Source organism: Zootoca vivipara, chromosome 12 (assembly GCF_965207765.1).
Source record: "Zootoca vivipara chromosome 12, rZooViv2.hap1.1, whole genome shotgun sequence".
Classification (NCBI taxonomy): Eukaryota; Metazoa; Chordata; class Lepidosauria; order Squamata; family Lacertidae; genus Zootoca; species Zootoca vivipara.
In genome coordinates, this window is record NC_142595.1 from 22,587,543 (window position 1) to 22,606,442 (window position 18,900).

Genomic DNA, 18,900 nt, shown 5'->3' on the forward strand with positions numbered 1-18,900 from the left:
AAGGAAAATAACCCACACACACACCACCAAAAAAAAAGCCAAACTCTGTAAAGGTTCCAAAAGTTAAAGGTAAAGGGACCCCTGACCATTAGGTCCAGTTGTGACCGACTCTGGGGTTGCAGCGCTCATCTCGCGTTATTGGCCGAGGGAGCCAGCATATAGCTTCCAGGTCATGTGGCCAGCATGACAAAGCCACTTCTGGCGAACCAGAGCAGCGCACGGAAACGCCGTTTACCTTACCTATTTATCTACCTGCACTTTGATGTGCTTTTATACTGCTAGGTTGGCAGGCGCAGGGACCGAGCAATGGGAGCTCACCCCGCCGCAGAGATTCGAACCGCCGACCTTCTGATCGGCTAGCCCTAGGCTCTGTGGTTTAACCCACAGTTAGAGAATGGCTTTAAACATCAAAGTAAGTACCTTGAATTGGGCCAAGAAATGAAACTGCAAACAATGCAGTTTGTTTTAACACAGAGCTTATGCGAGTTCTAAATGGAACACCAGCCAGTAAACAGGCTGTTGCATTTTGATCAGTTGAAGTTTCTGAGTCATCTTTTGCTGCAAGTTCCACTTGTAAATTCCAATCAAATTCAATAACGATGAATGAAAGAGTGAAAAAGAATGTAAAACAACTTTGCAAACTTTAAATCTGAGGGCAAAGCTACATTGCACAGGGCATCTACAACTTGATCTCCCAAGATTTGCATTTTTACTGAAAAGCAACCACATTCAAGAGGTGTGTGTATGAATTTCATCAGAGCAGTGGAGCTGTGGGGTATTTAATTCTTCTGTGCTGTTTTCCCAATTTACATTCTTGGCTGCACTCTCAAATCTGGGTTATCTTTAGGATCTGGGGGTGGGTGGGTATTTAAATAAGTAAAATGGCACCTGTATAGCTATATAGCTGTTTTGATAACTTTTCTTATCTGTACATGACAAGCTGTGCCTTAAAGCCCCCTCTTCTGCATAATATTAAAGAGATAGGAGTCCCTGTCTCCATTCTGTCTGGTTGCCATAAAGCAAATATGGGGAACCTGTGGTCTTCCAGATGTTGTTGGACTCAAACTCCCATTAGCCCCAGCAAGCATGGCCAGAAAGGAAGTTGAAGTCCATCACTATCTAAAGGGCCACATGTTCCCCACCCTTGTCCTAAAGGAAGACGCAGAACAACAGCCATGTGTTGCTTTTTAAAAAAAATGGGTCTCATTGTTGAAGGCTGCAGTTAAAGAGGTGGCCTTGCTTTGAAATTATTGGGCTAAGGCAGCTATTGGTTTTCAAACTGTGTTGTAGAAAAGCTTTAGAAGGGTTCCTCAGTGGAGGACGATGTAAAAACAGCTCCAACAAAGTAGAAAGGATGGCAAGCCACTGAGCTGAGTGTTTAACAGCAGCACTACCACTGTTACTGCTAGGGACAATGTATGCAAGTTGCATCCCACACTCTGTTTCTCGAAACATAGTCTTCATCCTGCTTTATTCCTGGACCAGACCTATAGCTTGTACAGCTGACTACAAAAACATACAGAAGACCAGTTTGGTGTAGTGGAAGACCAGGGTTCAAATACATGATTCTGTGGGGAGGGCAAATTTCTGGTTTTAATTCTAAAACCTAATAACATTTTCAGTTTGCTCTACCCTAACTGAAAAGTATGGGGAACACACTTTTTTTAACAGAGAAGTTTTGTAAATATGTTTAGGGGCTGTATGTGAGCAGGGAGATCTCCGGCTAAAAGTCAAGACTAAAGCTTCCCACCCAAAGAGCAGGTTTTTGCAGCACTATTCATTTTATTATTCATCACTCATAAAATACCCCACTATGCTTTATGTTCTGACTCTCCTCCCTGGCTGGCATCTCCACTTGCAAGAACACCAGCTTCCTCTCCTCATGTGAACTCCTTGGAAAATACAACAAACCTGATGAGATTGGCAGAAATTGCTATGAAGGATAGAAATGGAGATACATGGAGGATGGCCATTTCACGTTAGAAGCCATACAGTATGCCCTCTGAAAGGGAAAACTGTCTCATGAAACAGATAGGTATGTACAGGTGAAACTCGGAAAATTAGAATATCATCGAAAAGTGCATTTATTTCAGTAATGCAACTTAAAAGGTGAAACCAATATATGAGATAGATGCATGACATGCAAAGCAAGATATGTCAAGCCTTTATTTGTGGTAAATGTTATTATTTGTCGTTAGGCGGGTCAATTATAAATGGAACGTAATTAATGAAATGTAATAGCAATGTTTATTTTTGTATTATTGTAACTTTTTGTTTTATTACTGTGGAATTTCCAAAAGAAAGCATTTATAAAAATTAAAAGAATAATAAAGAATAGTAAGTTGCATTACTGAAATAAATGCACTTTTCAACGATATTGTAATTTTCCGAGTTTCACCTGTATGTGTGTATTGATTGATTTGAGAGACCAAAACACGTCTAGCACCTGTTTCCAGCCTGCAAGGCCCTCAAATCATTTGCTGAGTTTTTGTGCAATGTCAAAGAACACTACGGACAGACAATTTACCAAAACAATGTTTTTCTATCATGGCATTTCATGGCTGTCTGTATTTAGCAAAAGAAGGAGCAATCTTTCTCTGCTATGTAATACTTGGTAAATGTTGGGAGCCTATCACCCCCTACAGCTGCTATATATAAGTTTTTAAAAAGATTCATGCAATGCCAAACTATGTCTTTATCACTGTGTGTAATTTGTCCTTGAGACTTCAGAATTCTTTTTCCAAGTGTTGTTTATATATTCTGAAATACCTAAAATGTGTTTAGTTCTGTGTCACATCTTTAAATAATCTCTTTTAGTTTTGTGTGTTTTGTGTAAGAACGCTTTTTAATATAGAAATAAAACTCCTACTCACATTATTTGCAAGTTGTTTATTGCTGGAATATCCTGGGCAAAAACTAAGAAGGATCAGGAAAGAAGTCTTACTCCTGTCCATAATAAGAGGTTCCAAATCTAACCCCATAATAGTCAGATCTGAGATATAAAAGAACCCTCATAGTTCTGTGTGAGTTGTATGACAAGGGACTGGGGTGAAATGTGTACAATCCACACATGATTAATCTTGATTTTAAGGTGTGATGTTACACTCAATAGGCAGCTTCACAGGATTAAAAGCTACACAACAATGGGCTTCGCAGACAGAAATTTTGTAAAAAGTATGTTGTTGTTTTTACTGAGACAGAACCACTCCAAAGAGAGTGGAAAAATCTTACTGACCTCTTTGAAACAACACAATTATCAGTGTGAATAAAGTTTTAAGACTGTAAGAACAAATAACCTACCTACTTCCCTAAACAAAGACCCAATAAATAGTGATAAAACACGGTAGCAATGCATGGAGGGGCAGGCCTTCCACTCCATGGCAACAGAACAGAATTATTCCGTAACTAAGGGCAGAGCAACAGCAACCACAGAATAAGACGAAGCCAGCCATGGTTGTATGTGTTGTTGCACATAAGAAATGGGCAAACTTTCCCACATTCACTGCTCAGTAAGCTGATGGTTTCTATTCACTCAGTCTATCTGCTCAGAATGAGAATGTGTCTGCAAGCAAGGAAGGGAAAATAGTGCAGCTTCTGAAACGGAAAGTTCCAGAACGTAGTGGGTGAGAAGCAGGAACTTTAGTGAAGATCAGATGGAGAAGACCAATGCCCACAGAAAAAGGAGGAAGAGAGAACCACCTAAATATAGGAGGGGCTTGGACAGTGTTGGCAGAAAGAGAATGGTGAGGCTAAGGAATTCGGAAAATTTTGAGACTACAGGCCAAAGAGTTGGAGAACTAGGGGGCTGAATTTCACATCGCTCTTTGATCTAACATGTGGCACTGGCCAAATGTTTCTAGTTTATATCAGAATTATTTTGAAAGGGTCAACAAGCATATAAGCAAGAGCAGTTTTACAGTTTACTTTGTTTTCATAAGTGCTTGGTCAAACACTTTATAAAGGCTTGCTCATCTTACGTTTATACTTCTTCCCAACCCATATATACATTTTGTCAGAACTGTGATGTGCAGAAACTGCAGACCAAAGCAACATCCCTCAGGCTACTACATCTCACCCCACCCTTGGCATGCCACTTGTCTTGCATTTCTCTATGTGGTCATGCTCCGCACTAGGGGAAACTTTACTCTCACTTGGTGTTGCATAGAACTTGGATAAAGAATGAAACAAAACCAGGGGAAGTTTTTTTTTTTAAAAAAAAGGGAGATGCAGAAGCAGCACAATAGAAATTATGTAAACATAGATTATGAAAGTTTGGGTTTATATAGGACCTACCTACACTGGTTCCTTGCCCTCAACTTGAGCTCTTGAAAAGCACTGCAAAAAGATAGGAAACAAAATTACTACAAAATTAAAATAAGTGGACTCTTGTAGGCACATAGTGTACTGTATTCTAAATAAAACTTGGCTCTAGATTTATTAAGCATGCCTATAGCTCCATGATTTCTACACACACAGACACAATACAGCATGGAAAATTTCCCAGAGCCCCTGCACAGAAAGCAGGCAGATGGAGTTTGGCCTTCTGAATACTTCCCATTGCAAGTTGAGTTCCCTTTCTCTCTGCAAAAGGCAAGGCAAGCTAACCTTGCTAGACTTTTTCATGAGGCCAAGTTATAGCTAACACTTTAGGGGGGGCTTCAAAAATCATACTATTAACATAATGAAAAGATGGCCCTGTATATCTAACACTGTGCTGCTTTAAGAAAAGTGGCATATAAATGAAGTAATAGCAGCCATAAAAACTTTATCAGCCCCACATTTCTATGCTAGAACTGTGAAATCATTACCTGGGAAGGGACTGAAAGTCATCTGCTCATCCATCAGCAAGTTACGGTATTCTACTACCAGCTATTTAGAAGATCAACTGTGCAGTAGAGTAACAGCCCATTACAAGGCTTCAAGCCGAGAACATGTGTTAGCACTGAAAAAGGAACCATACGTCTCGTGCAAACAAATCAAACCACACAATGCAGGCAGTAGGCAAATGTCCAGGGTGTCTAGCTTTCTATTTTCCCCCCACAATTCCGCGCTCTGGTAAAGAACTACAGTTTATTCATCCTAGATACCTGATCTGAAGGAAGTGCTTATCCCACACAGGCAGCCAAGTATTCTCATGGTGTAAACTGGGCTTTTTCTATTGCCCTTTGCTTCACTGTATCGAACAACAACGTAATTCCAAAACACACAACCCAATAGATAAAAGAGTAATTGCTCCACAGCCCCATTGTCCTGGGGAAATAAACAAAGGGGTGCCCTCTTTTAAAGGCTTAGATAGCAATATGGGGTGGGGGGAGATTGATTATCCATGTATATACAGAGATAGCAAAAGCTGTATCAGTTGAATTTGAGCCTGCCATGTAGCAAAATCTCAACCCGAAAGCAACTATGCGAAATGCATATCAATTGCACTTCATAATGAATTAGCAACAAAAGCTGTAAACCGCACATTTAACAACAGGTGGGATCAACTTAGCAGCCAGCTGGTATAAAAGCCCGTCTTTAGAGCTTGATATCTGCCCTAGAGAGATATAGCGCAGTGGAACATTTAGGAGTCATGTGCAAAACTCTGTTCTGCCATGAAGCATTCATGTTTTACTTGCAAACTGCCCACCACTATGACAGAAAGGAGGAAGTGCCCATATTGTGGGGAGGGGGGAGCACAATTCATCTATGTGTGCTCTGCTTTATATGAGAATGCAGTTGGACTGTAACTAGGGATAGAATTCCAGGTACAGTGGTACCTCTACTTACTAATTTAATGCGTTCCGAACGCACATTCGTAAGTCGACAAAAAATTGTAAGTCGAAACCCTTAGGAATGCATTGGGAGAAAAAATTCGTAAGTAGAAGCAACCCTATCTAAAAATTCCTAAGTAGAAAAAATCCTATCTAAACCGCATCGAAGGTGGCAGGCGGAGCTCCATTCGTAAGTAGAAACATTCGTAAGTAGAGTTATTCGTAAGTAGAGGTACCACTGTACCTCAAAAGAGACTGTCCTAGTATCTATGATATGGAGCAAGTATTGGCCCTCTGTAAATTTAAATCCTTTGTTCTCTATATCAATAAGCAATAAGAGCTACAGAGACCAAATCAAATCCCCAATGTCATCACCCACTCCTGCTTCTATGTCATGCAAGATGCAGCAAAGAGTAGACAACTGTACCCATCAAACTATTGATAGTTATTTATTTTTATCATACCCACACATTATCTATGTATATCTATAACCTATAGATGATTAGTCATATTTGCATCTTGTCCCTCCCTCAAACGAACTCAAAAGGGGTGTACATGGGTAGATGCCAAGTGATACCTCACCTTATCATTACAACAATCCTGTCCAGTAGGTTTAGCTTGAGAGATTGTTGCCACATTTCAGCTATGCTAGCGTGCATCATCCCAATAAGATAATCAGATATAGCGCCAATAAGTTGTTTGGGATGGGAGGCTCACAGCTGACATGAACTGGGCTTCAACATCAAAGCCCAACCGCTCTAGCCTTTGGCATCACACTGCTTCTCAATGTAGGAAGGAACCTTCTGTGAAGGTACACTGCAGTAGTAGCTTACAGAGAGCTAATAGGTGAAGGTGATTCGAAGCCGAATACAGCAGAGGAAACTTCCAAGGTCACCATGCAATCTGGCCTGAGGCAAAATCCATTCCTTACTGTGAATCTATCAAGAGCAGAACCAACCCACAGAACATCAGTGTCATTTTCTTACAGCCTAAACATGTCTCAAGAGGCTGTTGCAAAGCTGAATAGAGTACAACTTGTTCACAGAAAAGTACCATAGAAATACATAATAACTGTTTTAACGCCAAACACACGCAACAGAACAGAATTAACCCAATAAATTAGTTCTTGTAATCTGGACACAATTATTTTAGCTGTACTGTATTAGTTATACAATACTCTGCTAAATAGATTGGCTACTGCAATTTACTGCACACAGGACTGCCATTAAAGGCTGTTCAGTAACTGCTGTTGTTTCAAAATACAGTTACTAGATTGCTAATTACAAATGAATATATTATTCTTAAGGAAATCAGCCCTGAGTGCTCGCTGGAAGGACAGACCGTGAAGCTGAGGCTCCAATACTTTGGCCACCTCATGAGAAGAGAAGACTCCCTGGAAAAGACCCTGATGTTGGGAAAGATTGAGGGCACTAGGAGAAGGGGACGACAGAGGACGAGATGGTTGGACAGTGTTCTCGAAGCTACGAACATGAGTTTGACCAAACTGCGGGAGGCAGTGCAAGACAGGAGTGCCTGGCGTGCTATGGTCCATGGGGTCACGAAGAGTCGGACACGACTAAACAACAACAACAACATATTATTCCAGTCCTTTGCTGCAGTCTGCTTCCAAGTGTAATTCAAGGTGCTGGTGATTTCCCTTAACTCAGTTTTGTAAATAACCCAATGAAAGTTTTTTGCCAGGCATCTAAACTAGATAGTGATGGTGCCAAGCATGCCTCCCCAGGGAAAGCATTCTAGAAGACCCACAACTGAAAAGGCCCATTCTCATATCACACAGAGAAGAGCCTCAGATGCTGAACACTGGGTCTGGTTGGTTCATGTGCGAAGAGGCAGTTCTTGAGGTATTGAGATTCTGAGATGCATAAAAAGGTCAAAAACAGCAATTAAAATTGAGCCTGGAAACTAACTGCTAACCAGTGTAGTCTTGGAAATAACCCAACAAAAATTACTAGCCAGCAAACTAGCCTGCAATAAAGACTAGCATGAAGCATTTCCATGCTGGCCATGGAAGATGGGGAAGTCCTATTTCTCCATAGAAAAGCAGGCTTCTAGCTTCTTAGCATACTGTATTAATAAAAATGAAGCCTTCAATGAAATGGACAGCTGGATGGTCAAAATGATCCATCCCGTCTTCACCAGCCCTCTATATTTCCATGCTGATCTCATAGAAAAGGGCTTCCCTTCTTTCACAGTTGGCAAAGAAACCAAGCAGGGTATCAAAAGCAGGATGGAGCAATTCGTCCCTCGTCCACTAACTCCCTTACTCACCTGCATAGAATTTCTGGTCACCTATGGCTCAAATGCAAAACTGTTTTAAATCCTTGCATATTTTGAGACCTAGGTGCCTGAAGTAATGCCTGCCCTGGTTCAACCTGTCCATATATTGAGTTGACCTTTGGAGACCCGCACCACCAGGCATCTCCACCATCTGAGATAAGTGACAGACACCCTTTTCAATTGTGGTGTCTCATTTATGATAGGATTCTCCCCCCAAAATTATTATGTTTTCTGCACCAGGCAAAGTTATTTTTATTTGTCCAGGCTTCTAAACTGACATTTATTTCAATCTGTTGTAATTTATAAGTTTGTTTTGAGCTTGGTATTTAAGTAAATAAATATTAGATACATGGCTAAGAAAATCTCTTACATGTTGTGTGTGTTTTTCAGATTGTTAAGCTTGTTTTGTTTGCATGTAAGCCACTCTGGGAGCCCTTTTGACAGAGTACAAATGCTCTAAATTAAATGAATTCAATATATATTATTACAGTGAATGAAATGTGGTGCAGTGCTCTCAACACTCACATACAGAAGTTGTCCAATAGAAAAGAAATTTTGTAAGGACACTGAGGAAGTTATGCATTTCAGATAAAATTTCTGTTCAGCTAGTTTCATCAAGAAAGTTGTGAGCGGTTCAATGTGATGATACACATGGTTTAAGCATTTGATTCAACAGTGGAGTCATTATGGCACAGAAAACGTCTACGTGCACCATGACAACCATTCCACCAGAAAAACAGCTCTGCTACAGAGGGAATTTGGGCATTTTGAATTAGGACCTTGACTCTTAGGACCCCCCCCCCATTTTCTCCAGAAGGCAATGCTATCAGAATCAACAACCTGTGGCAAACATGGAGCAATACACAGGCAGCAGATAGTCCAGGCACCAATGACATTGCTTTGAAACTGTGTGCAGCAACGTTTGGGAAGCAGCAGGGAGGGGAAACTGCATGGCAGATTTATTGCTTCTTCTGCTAGAAAGTAAACACTCCCCCCACCTCCAGCACATGCTGTTTACAGCTCAGCAGGGAAAGCAAAAAAGCAAAATAGACCACTTAAACTAACACAGCCCTGGGTAATCATGGTCATCCACATGAAGTGCCTGTGTTAAAGGCAGGCTAGTTGCCATATGAAGGCAAAGGTAAAGGTAAAGGGACCCCTGACCATTAGGTCCCGTCGTGGACGACTCTAGGGTTGCAGCGCTCATCTCGCTTTACTAGCCGAGGGAGCTGGCGTACAGCGGCCGGGTCATGTGGCCAGCATGACTAAGCCACTTCTGGCAAACCAGAGCAGCACACAGAAACACCGTTTACCTCCCCACCGGAGTGGTACCTATTTATCTACTTGCACTTTGACATGCTTTCAAACTGCTAGGTTGGCAGGAGCAGGGACCGAACAACAGGAGCTCACCCCGTCACGGGGATTCGAACCGCCAACCTTCTGATCGGCAAGCCCTAGGCTCTGTGGTTTAACCCACAGCGCCACCCGCGTCCCATTAGTTGTCATATAGGGTTGGTTAAATAAATAAATAAAAAGCAAACCAATATACCCAGGATTTTATTTTGAATTGGAGCTTAGCCTGGAAACCTATTTTCAGGGCAAAGATCTACCTGGCAGTTGTGAGCAAGATAATACTTCTGAGCATACACAGAGTGCTTTGCTGTCGCTCTGAAAGGATGAGGAAGGAGGACCTGCAGGGCAGGCGGTACAATTTCAACTCGGGTTCAAGTTCCTAGCACCTCTTATACTGTATAGCAATGAAACACAGGAAATCTACTTTGCACAGAAGCAACTGGAAAGGCATTCCCTGCACCTCTCTCTCTCCTCAAACTGCCACTCATATATGCAGGATCTAATGCACGCACAACTTTTTAATACTATCCTTGTCCTTACTGCCATTTCTTAATAGCCGCTGGTAGCAAAATACCCTGCAGTCCTTATCTTCTCCGCAACACAAACACACCCACCCACTGCCGCGGCGAGAGGAGGGGGTGGGGGTGGGTTTCAACAACGGCACGTGTCACACGACCGCAATTATTTATTTACCCAAATGTATTTACCACACAGGGAGAGACTGGGGGGTTGGACCCATGTGCAATCCTACATTACAACAACACGCGCATCTGAACCGACGCCACCCAGCGCGCACACAAACACGGCCAGGAACACGGGTTCACGACGCGCGCGTTTATTCGCAGTTTCACGGGATACACGTGAGAAGCTTTGTATGTCCCTGCTTAAACACAATATTATTATTATTATTATTATTATTATTATTATTATTATTATTTTATTCATACCCCGCCAGCCACTCTGGGCGGCTTCCAGCACATATAAACAGCACAACAAAATGCCGAGCATTAAAAAAAACTTCCCGATGCAAGGCTGCCTAATCTAAACAACCCATAATGTGTGTGTGGAACTGTACAGAACGGCGGCTCCCAGGAGCTTTCAACTCTAAAAAAGAAACACCCGTCACATGTCGCCTCTCTCCCCACCACCAGCACCCGCGTAAAGAGAGGTGGGAGGTGAACGTGGGAAACGGCGTGCGCGTGTGTTTCGCACGCGCTTCCCTCCTGCCCCGGTGCCCCCCGCCCCAGTTTTTTACCTGGGCCGCCGCGGCCCAGCCCGGCTCGGCTTCCCGGGCTCGTCTCCTTCCTCCCTTTCCGTGCGTCGACTCCGGGCCTTCGCTCGGCCCCGCACAGCCCTGCCAGCCCCGTCACAGCCCCAGCTCCAGCCACAGCCCTTCCTGCCTCGGCGGGGCCCGCCTCCTGCGCTCCGTCCCCCGCTCGCTCCTCGCCAGACCCGCCTCCCTTCCCGCCCGAAAGCGGGGGCAGGCGCCGCAGAGCTGTCAGGCGATACGCCCCTCGGCCTTCCCCCACCCCTCCCACCGCGTTATGTACAGAAGAAGAGCCTGGGGTCGCCTCTCAGACGCCGCCTCCTCGTCCCTCCCGCCATAGGCGCGTGTGTCACCGTCACACATACACACGGTTCTCCACAGAAGCGGGGCGCTCCTTCTCTGAGCTCCCTCAAAAGCGCGCCAAAAACAACAACAACAAGCCGCCTTAGACCAGAACCCCTGTGCTATGAGCATGGAGTTTGACCCACAGGTCTAGAGGCGAGGCGACCCTTGTTCACTTGTCCTCCCCTCTCCCCCTAAATCCTCAAAAATGAATTGAAAAGCCTTAATTCAGTGAGGTAGAAGCCTGCCCCGGTAATGTCATTCTTTCGGGAGGGGGGATTATTATCCATGATCTTCCTTCCCCCCCCCCAAAAAAAAAAGCTCAACAAGTTTTTGGGCTATCTTCCAAAACAAGCTCAACAACTTTTTGCTCCCCCTTTAACAAAAATCCTGCCTACGCCCATGCTCTCCTCACAGATACACAGAGTCTATGCCAGTTATAGCACCTTCCATCCCTCTGCAATTATCTAAAGCGGGTTTTCATTGCAAGGCTCAACAGCGCAACTACCGCAAAATGTTGTGGCTCTTCTTCCACCCTCTTTCTCTCCCTCACTGTTCCCCTGTAAGCTGGAATTCCCACCCCAAACACTTGAGCGAGTATGCCCTTGCCTCCCTCTCCTTGCACAGCTTTCCTCAAAAGTGACATTTTCTATGAAGCCTTTGAAACAGCATATACACACCCTTATTCTTCATCTGGAACATATAACTCGGGCCGAGTTTCCAACTCTCAGCAGACATAGCCAGCATGGCCAATGGTCAAGGATGATGGGAACTGTGATCGAACAATGATTTGGGCATAATGCCAAGACAAACCATGGCTGAGCATGAATGAGTAGGCATGCAGGTGCTCAAAGACTCTCATCACTTTGCTCATCTCCTGGTCTTGCTTCTGCTGCACTTCCCAAAGTTAAGAAGTGGTTTGGTTTTATGTCCAAATCCGGAATTGTGGTTTGTCTCCCCTAAACAAACAATATGGAGTAAGCCAAGAACAAACATTTTAACTACAGCTCATGGTTTGCTTAGAGAAATACACCACAAGCCTAGGTTCAGATGTAATGTTAAGCCAAACCATGGCTTGGCTTTGGCTAATACAGTGGCAACAGAACAGCTGACTGCAATTTTTGCATTATCTGCATACTTGTTCACACGCAGCCATGGTTTCTCCTTAGCATTACATGCAAACTGCACTACAGATTCCTCATCCAAATGTAAATGAACAATGGAACACATTTTTCTTGTATTTTTCCTTGTTTCCATGAATTGCCTCCCCTGTAGCAAATTTTAGATTGTAAATTCCTGTCATCAGGGACTGCCTAGTTACTCTGTTGAAACATTACACATGGTACCATTATTAATAACAACAAACTGGGAACATGGGCACACACCTCACTTTCCTTTAAATCTTACAACTCTACCCCCAATTCTCTTCCTGGTTTATGTTGTTGCCTGAGTATAAAAAAACCTCAAATGTGTTGCAATTTATAATTGTAAATAAAAAATAAAATATCATTAAACTATAAAAAATAAAAAGCATAAAAACAAAACCAATAAACAAATAGTAGAAAGGGTGGGTGATAGTACAGACTCTGCTTCTGAGAAGAACAGTAAGAAAGGAAGCAGATTGTCAATTCAGAATCTTCATTCTCAAGTGTCAAGTTTTTTGGGCTTTCTTCAGAACTAGAAAGTATGCTTCTGCATAAGCCATAATTACAACAAGGACATCTCCATCTCTATAAAGTTTTTGCAAATATTGGTGAAACGGCAAACAGGAGCTAATCTATTACCTTTGCACCATTTTTGCAATGAAAATTTCCTACTACATCCTAACTGGAGCTCACTCTTTGCTCCATTAATACAAACACACACACACACACACACACACACACACACACACACAAATGTTTTTACTAATCTATCTGCTTCAGGTGTGGGTGAAGGGTTCATGGTGAAAATAGTGCAAGGGTAAAAGGTTTAACACACTAAGGCAGAACTTTTCAAAGTTTTCATGTTGGTGACACACTTTTTAGACATGCATCATTTCACGACACACTAATTCAGTTTTACTAGCAAACTGGAGGTTAAACTAAGGTTACCAGAAGTCCCCGTTTCCCAGGTACAGTCCCCGGATTTACAAATCAGTCCCCATACAAAATCCATTGAAGTCCACAAGGAATGGAGAATATTTAAAGAATATTTGAAGAACCATGGTATAAAGGGTAATATCCTGGCAGACCTAGACTGAGCCTTGTAGTATATAAAGGTAATTGACAATCTACATAAAAATATGATAAAAAAAATAGAAGAAAAAAGAAACTGTACAGTAAAAGTGTATTTAACAGATAAAGTACAATAAGAATGTTTGGAAGTCTTTTTTAAAACCTCAACTATGTTTTCTTTTTCTTTTTTTTTCTTTTCTTTTCTTTTATAAATTGTAATGTCATGTGTATTGTGAGGTATACAAAGTATCTTTGCTTCAGTTGCCATCATTTTCTTTTTTTTTGTTACAAACAAAAACAGAGAGTGTTGTATAAATGTATATTTTTTAAAATAATAAAGATTGAATGGGGGGGGGGAGGAATCCATTGAAGTTGAAAAGTGGCCCCGGATTCAATGAAAAAAATCTGGTAACCTTAGGTTAAACTAAGGTTAATTTAACCTTAGTTAACCCTTTCCAGCCCTGGGAGAAGCGTGCGGAGGGTTCACATGACAAACCTACACACTGCAGCCAACACATTAACGTGTCACGACACACAGTTTGGAAAGCTCTGCACTAAAGTCTAAGTCAGTCCCCCATTAGAAAAAAAAGTGTGAAAGCTCTTCTGTAACATATACTTTAGCCTTAACTTTCAGCTTTCTTATCCTTCTCCATGCATCCCATAACCCACTTTACTTCGGAAAGGGGACTTGGGAATGAACACCTTGCCAGTTGCCACACTCTCCAGGGTTTCCCTCTTCACAAGTCAGGAAAAAGCAACCTTAGATATGTCTGCTGTCACCCACACCTAACTTAATCGTTCTCCAACCCTTTAGCACAAGAGTTGGGAACCTCTGGCCCTCCAGATGTTGTTGGACTTCAACTCACATCAGCTACAGACAGCAAGATCAGGGATTATGAGATAATCAGTCATTCATCTGAATAGGAACTTGAGGATATTTCTGGTTCCTATTGTTACACAAACTCTTCCAGAACCCAAACAAATGTTAATACAGAAACCCTCCTTTGGTGAACATTTCACATTATTCTCCCCCACCCAATCTGTAAAAAAGAATTCATCCCATGTTTGGGTCACCTCATATCTTCCCCCGATTTCCACATGCAGCATTGGCTATGTGCATATTAGTGGCTTAGAATTCAGAAAAGACATTTCGCCCTCTGCTGCGCTTCAAGTCACATTTGCATGTTGCTACACACACCCGAGATGGTGCGTTACCTGTTTGGTTTCCACAGGCCTGCAACCCATGGCTATCTCAAATTTACACACCTTAGTTTAACCACATGGTAGTGAATGTGGATTGAAACTGGATGGAAGCTGCTTTGAGGGGATACAGATCAAACAGCAATATTTCAGACTCTCCAAGTGTCCCTATTTTCCAGGGACGTCCCTGATTAAGAGAAGCCGTCCAGGTTTCTGATTTGATCCCGGAATGTCCCACTTTTTTTAGGAAGTCCCTATTTTAATTGGAGAAATATTGGAGGGTATAGAGTTATCTGCCCCCAAGTCATCTGAAGGCAATCTTGTATAGAAAATGTTTTTGTAAAAAAATGTTTCATGTTTTATTCTGTTTTTTTTTTAAAAAACAACAACAACAACAACAACAATAGATGTTTGAAGCTGCCCAGAGTGGCTGGGACAATCTAATAAGATGTTGTGGGGGTATAAATACTAAAATTATCATTATGGAATGGGACACCTCTATTTTCACCGGAGAAATCTCGTAGTGTATGATATTTCTTGAGACAATACAGTAGATATGGATTGTGGCTAATGTCATGTGCGCATAGATTCAAACACCAGCAGAGGGAGCACTGTGGAGCTGGGGTAAACAGTAATGTGTACAGTTACAGGTAGGTAGCCGTGTTGGTCTGACGTAGTCGAAACAAAATAAAAAAAAATCCTTCCAGCAGCACCTTAAAGACCAACTAAGTTTTTTTTTTTTGTATGAGCTTTCGTGTGCATGCACACTTCTTTAGATACACTGAAATAGAAGTCCGCAGACGCTTATATAGAGAGAAAGGGTGGGGAGGGGTATCCCTCGGAAGGGTGGTGGAAATGGGTGATTGACTGACTGATAGCTGACGACTGTAAACAATTGCAAATGGTCTTGCATAATGTGTACACACAGCCATAGATTCCTCTAATCACCGTTTTTTTTCAAATCTACACAGCAATTACTCTTCTCACACACACCAGTTTCTCAGGCTTTGTGTACCTCCTTCAAACTTTTATTGTTGTGCAGTAAGTGTCATTACAATGACTGTGGCGCCCTTGTTTTTCTGGATGACTCCTTTGAGAAGGAGATGGTTGACCAAAGAACCCCAACCTCCCACTCCACAAAGCGTTCTGCTGGCAAGTCTTTTTGGCACATTCAAAGCATATGACTTTCCCCAAAGAATCCTGGGAACTGTGGTTTATTAAGAGTGCTAAGAACTATAGCTCTGTCAGAGGGGAAATTACAGTTCCCAGGATTCTTGGGGTGGGGGATTTACATTCTAAATGTATAATGTGTATAATGTATAATGTGTATGCAACCCATGTAACACTCATCACACCACTCTTCAACTTCTAGCTGCCAATATTTATTTCAATATAGCATGCGGATGCTATTTTAACAGCACTCAGGTGAATACCATATTTTTCCATGTATAAGACACCCCCATGTATAAGACGACCCCTATTTTTTTTAACCAACAATTGAGAAATTAAGTTGTTTAGCTTTTTGGGGGGGTCACTTCCGCCAATTGCCCACCCACCTGCCCACCACTGCGGATCGCTTGCCACAGTCACTGCCAATCACACACCTCGCCACAGCTGCCAATTGTCTGCCCACTCACCGCCACCAACAGCCCACCCGTGGCCCACTTGCCGCAGCCTCCAATCGCCTGCCCAATTGCCACAGCCACAGCCAATTGCCAGCAGGCCTTGCCGCAGCCACCAATCACCGGCCCAATCACCGCTCCCAATCTCCTGCTTGCTGCTATTAATCGCACGTCCCCCTCTGCATTCACTATCCGTGTATAAGACGACAACCAATTCTTGCCTATTTTTGTAAAGCAAAAGGCATTGTCTTATACACGGGAAAATACGGTAAATGGGTAGTGGTGCTGTCACTACAGGAACTGAGCCCAAACCACCCCAACTTCAGTTACCAGTACAAATTGTCTCTTAAACACACGATATTTATTTGGCACTGGCCCCTTCTGTCATCCATAGGCCCCCTTTGAATCCTCTCATCCTTGCCTCCTATGCATTATAAACCAAGCCAACCATCTGCTATTCTGTTTCACTCCACCCAGATTGTTTGCAGACGACCTATTTAGAATCATCCTGATTTGTTTGTGCAATGTTTGCAGGCAGATTAGACAATGTTGGCTACATAATGAGCATTATTTATTCTTTGTTTGTGGAGAGGTTATATGATGTGGCGAGCAAGCTTTCCCCCAAACCTTTTAGTGCATGTTCCTGTCACTTCCCGTAGTATAAAAAAAAAGCCTGTAGCTGTGCACACACATTGCTGACTTAAATATTCACCTAGTTCATTCTTTTTCTCATTCTGAATCGAAGCTGGTTTGCAAGGGAAATGCACCAATGCATAGAACTTCATAAGAAACAACAGAACAGATACAGGATAGATACAGACTCTTGCTAATGTCATGTGTACACCGCTTTCCAAATCTGTAGTGGGAGCACACTGGATGCAAGAGTAAACAGGAGTGTGTACACAGCCTGATTGTTTTGGGAAGTGGGTTCAGTGTGCAAGAGTTTCAAACCAATTGTGCAATCTGAATTGTCTCTATTTGCAGCAGTAGCATTCAAATGGCGTCTTCCTCAAAAAGCAGGGGAGGGAGAAGTCTTCCAATTTACCAACATTTGGAAAGGAAAAAGGAGATAAAAACATTCAATAAAAGAAAACAGATATGTATATATACTGTAATTAAACAGGGATTATAGAAGGGTAGAAAGCAGGCAGACAGCAGCACCCCTATATTGTCTTCCAGCCAGCTTAATAAAACAAAACAGGAGCACTCTCTCTCCTCCCTGATCATTACTGTACAGTATTGCTTTCCAGCTCTATTGGTCTTGAAGCCCTTTTAGCAGCATGACTGCTCCTTCTGCTTCCTCGCTCTCACAGTAGGTTGGTACTTGTAAAGTAACCCACTCACAGGGATACATCAGCTCATGGTGCCTCCAGACTGTCCATACTTTGCAGGAGAGATTCAAGTGCATAATTGAGGTTTACACAGGTAAAGTGGGTTAAAGAGCTTTGCACATACAAAAACCAATAAATATTAATAATACAGACTTTTTGCAGTCTGGAAATTGATGGGGGGAAAGGCATTGAAAAGTGTGCAATAAATTAACAACAGGAAGATGTATAAACACCCCATGAGTAAATCACGATGATTGTTCATTGTCTTATAACATTCATTGTCTTATATATGGGCACAACAGAAGTAATAATGCTCAATAAAGACCTAACATAGTCTAACCTTCCTACAAGCAAATCAGGATGAATGCTCATGTGCATGCACACGAAAGCTCATACCAAGAACAAACTTAGTTGGTCTCTAAGGTGCTACTGGACAATTTTTTAATTAAAAAAATATTTCTACTGCTCAATTAACAGGTCATCTGTAGGGGTCCTAAAACATTGAAGATATATGGGGGGGCAACTCTGTCAAACTCTCAGAGCACTAAAACCAGTTCTGCAGCCTCTTCCTACCCTGCAAGTGGATGTGAGCTATGTTAGAGAGAGGGGTTTGGAGGAGAGATTCTTACTCTCTGGTAGCTGAGTTGGCACAATGGTGATTTCTCCAAACACACTTAAACTTGGTTAGATTTTGCATTTACCCTCATCCACCTTTAAAAATCAACCCAAACAAAAATACTTCAGCTAGAATCAATAGCAGACACTAAGCTTTCCACAAATAAGCAAATATTTTACTCACAACATTCCAGAACTTACATCAAACAAGCCTCCATTCATTGGCAGTAAAACAAAAAAGTTAAAAGGTTCCAAAAGTAGTTGGAAGTACAGTAGTTGGTTTCCTTGCAAAAGGATAATGCAATCTGTGGGTTAGCAAAGATGCAGGCTTCAAATTCTCCCCTTTGGAGAGATTCAGTTCACTGGGCTATTCCTGCAGCTGGGAGCCATTGGCCATGTAGCTCCTTGCTTTTTCCAAGAAGCATGAAGAGAGAATACTGAGGAAAATGGGGAAGCAGAGGCTGCTAGGAGCCTGCTCAACCACACCCACTGGTAACATGAGCTCAGGGCTCGGGTTAACCCTTGTAATGCACACAAGTGTGAGTCAGTAACTGTACAGTATATTATTGCAACAAGAGGACCATCATTAAGAGACCCAGAGGTGAGCTACTGCCTCAATCCCCCTTGATTAGTTTTCATACTAGCCCCTACCCATGCTGTAGTAATGCTTTCAGCCTCATCCTGTGCAAAATTGTTGCTGCTGCTGTGAAAGTCTATTTATGTACCACATTACAGCCCAAAGGGCCACCAAAGTAGGGAACAGAAAATAAAACAGCCCCATCCATTACAACATTTTACTGGTCATATGGATCATTGCTATTCCATTCCACTGTTGCACAATCCTCAGAGAATCCAAATGACATTCAAAAGCAGGAGCCAGCCAGACTTCCCTTAGCTCCC

The 18,900-nt window shown here is 42.4% G+C and overlaps 1 protein-coding gene across 7 annotated transcripts in view; it reads right to left on the reverse strand.

Annotated features, from left to right (window-relative positions):
* The window catches only part of LOC118094191 (signal transducer and activator of transcription 5B), a 68,175-nt gene extending 49,860 nt beyond the window's left edge, over nt 1-18,315 (reverse strand). Inside the window, exons 1-2 of one of the 7 annotated variants that reach the window (XM_060281457.2) lie at nt 18,202-18,315; nt 4,294-4,335 (exon numbers count right to left, since the gene is read on the reverse strand). The gene's annotated coding sequence lies outside the window, so the exon portion shown is untranslated. Of the gene's footprint in view, nt 1-4,293; nt 4,336-10,662; nt 10,853-18,201 lie in introns of those variants that run through there. The other 6 variants (XM_035134280.3, XM_035134282.3, XM_035134277.3 and 3 more) reach the window with 6 other exon arrangements.
* Between the last annotated feature and the right edge of the window lie 585 nt (nt 18,316-18,900).